Source organism: Ascidiella aspersa, chromosome 5, assembly GCF_963924565.1.
Source record: "Ascidiella aspersa chromosome 5, kaAscAspe10.2, whole genome shotgun sequence".
Taxonomy (NCBI): domain Eukaryota; kingdom Metazoa; phylum Chordata; class Ascidiacea; order Phlebobranchia; family Ascidiidae; genus Ascidiella; species Ascidiella aspersa.
In genome coordinates this window covers 14,093,553-14,096,052 of record NC_139451.1, presented here as the reverse complement: position 1 = coordinate 14,096,052, position 2,500 = coordinate 14,093,553, and the positions used below count along the sequence as shown (strand labels likewise).

Below are 2,500 nucleotides of genomic sequence, written 5' to 3'. Positions count from 1 at the left end.
CCGCAATTTGCGTTCAGAACGTCGATGCTCAATGTGTCCTGCAATTCACACTAATTCACGCAGCTAGCTGCGTCCTTCATCGACTCACGAGCCGAGTGATCCACCGCCAAGAGCCATCCACGATTGTTTCGCTCGCACAGTGCCTCGCACTATAGGGTGACAAAATAGACCGCGCCGAGCGGTCGGCCAGGCCGACGCTTGAAGCCGGAGCGCGCGGCACCGCGGCACTCGACGCGCAAACATTACCGGGTGACCGAATCGCCGGCCGGCGCGCCGCTCCTCGCGGGTCGGGCGCCGGGTAGCAAAGACTTTTTCTCTCGCTTGTCCGAGTTTCGCGTTCGCCGAAGCGTTTGCGAGACCGTTAATGATCCTTCCGCAGGTTCACCTACGGAAACCTTGTTACGACTTTTACTTCCTCTAAATGATCAAGTTAGATCGTCTTCTCGGACGCCGGCTCGACCGTTGCCGGCCGCGCCAGGTCCAATCGGAGGACCTCACTAAACCATTCAATCGGTAGTAGCGACGGGCGGTGTGTACAAAGGGCAGGGACGTAATCAACGCGAGCTAATGACTCGCGCTTACTGGGAATTCCTCGTTCAAGGGAAATAATTGCAATTCCCTATCCCTAGCACGACCGGGGTTCAGCGGGTTACCCAGACCTGTCGGCCAAGGCGAGCACATGCTGATCCGGTCAGTGTAGCGCGCGTGCGGCCCCGAACATCTAAGGGCATCACAGACCTGTTATTGCTCAATCTCGTGTGGCTAAACGCCACTAGTCCCTCTAAGAAGTTAGACGCCGACCGATTGGGTCGCGTAACTAGTTAGCAAGCCAGAGTCTCGTTCGTTATCGGAATTAACCAGACAAATCGCTCCACCAACTAAGAACGGCCATGCACCACCACCCACAGAATCAAGAAAGAGCTCTCAATCTGTCAATCCTCACTGTGTCCGGGCCGGGTGAGATTTCCCGTGTTGAGTCAAATTAAGCCGCAGGCTCCACTCCTGGTGGTGCCCTTCCGTCAATTCCTTTAAGTTTCAGCTTTGCAACCATACTTCCCCCGGAACCCAAAGACTTTGGTTTCCCGCAAGCTGCCGGAGAGGTCGTAAAACTAACGCCCCCCGATCGCTAGTTGGCATCGTTTATAGTCAGAACTAGGACGGTATCTGATCGTCTTCGAACCTCTGACTTTCGCTCTTGATTAAAGAAAACATTCTTGGCAAATGCTTTCGCAGTCGTTCGTCTTGCGCCGATCCAAGAATTTCACCTCTAACGGCACAGTACGAATGCCCCCGTCTGTCCCTCTTAATCATTACCTCGCGCTCCGAAAACCAACAAAATAGAACCGAGGTCCTATTCCATTATTCCATGCACCATTATTCAGGCGAATCGCCTGCTTTGAACACTCTAATTTTTTCAAAGTAAACGTTCCGGCCGCCGCCGACACTCAGTCAAGGGCACCGGCGGAGAACCGGAGGTGAGGCCAGGACGGCCAGTACACGCCTTGCGACGGACCGGCCGCCTGCGCCCAAAATCCAACTACGAGCTTTTTAACCGCAACAACTTAAATATACACTTTTGGAGCTGGAATTACCGCGGCTGCTGGCACCAGACTTGCCCTCCAATGGATACTCGTTAAAGGTTTTAAAGTGTACTCATTCCAATTACAGGGCCTCGTTTAGAGTCCTGTATTGTTATTTTTCGTCACTACCTCCCCGCGTCGGGAATGGGTAATTTGCGCGCCTGCTGCCTTCCTTGGATGTGGTAGCCGTTTCTCAGGCTCCCTCTCCGGAATCGAACCCTGATTCTCCGTTACCCGTAAGAACCTCGGTAGGCCAGTACCGTACCGACGAAAGTTGATAGGGCAGACACTTGAATGATCCGTCGCCGGTGCGAGACCGTGCGATCCGCAAAGTTATCCAGAGTCACCAAAGGTTGCGGGCCGAAGCCCGGTCGGTTTTTGGTCTGATAAAAGCACGCCTCCCGCGAGGTCGGCGCTTCACGCATGTATTAGCTCTAGCATTTCCACAGTTAACCACGTAAAACGTACGATCAAATGAACCATAACTGATTTAATGAGCCATTCGCAGTTTCACTGTACGAGAGCTCGTACTTAGACTTGCATGGCTTAATCTTTGAGACAAGCATATGACTACTGGCAGGATCAACCAGGTAGCTACTTTAGCGTAGCCCCGAAAGGCCGACGAAGGAGGCGCCGCTGATGCGGCGCCGTCGCTCGGTCGATGCGAAACCCGAAGGCTTCTCTCCGTTAAAATTTCGTTCTTTGCTCGGCTGCCCGAACTCAGAAAACCGTCACCGCCCGTCGCACCCGCCGGAGTAAGACTTCGTCGGCAGGCCTTTCGACCGCCACGTCGCCAACACCGGCGCGAGCGCAACGCACGCCAGACAACTTCGCCGAAGCGACCGCTCAGAACCCGACAAACTGACACTCGGCTCTTCGCGCAGCAGCAACATCTGCCCAGCGAGCCAATCGCCTTTTTC

General features: G+C 54.4%; 2 non-coding genes across 2 annotated transcripts in view; both read right to left on the bottom strand.

Moving 5' to 3' along the window:
• The window catches only part of LOC146144709 (5.8S ribosomal RNA), a 154-nt gene extending 39 nt beyond the window's left edge, over window positions 1–115 (bottom strand). The window contains exon 1 of the ribosomal RNA XR_014499055.1: window positions 1–115. This exon is cut by the window's left edge and continues 39 nt beyond it. This is a non-coding gene — a ribosomal RNA (5.8S ribosomal RNA).
• Window positions 116–362: 247 nt separating this feature from the next.
• On the bottom strand, window positions 363–2,173 carry LOC146144708 (small subunit ribosomal RNA). Its single transcript, XR_014500651.1, has one exon. It is a non-coding gene; the product is annotated as a small subunit ribosomal RNA (ribosomal RNA).
• Between the last annotated feature and the right edge of the window lie 327 nt (window positions 2,174–2,500).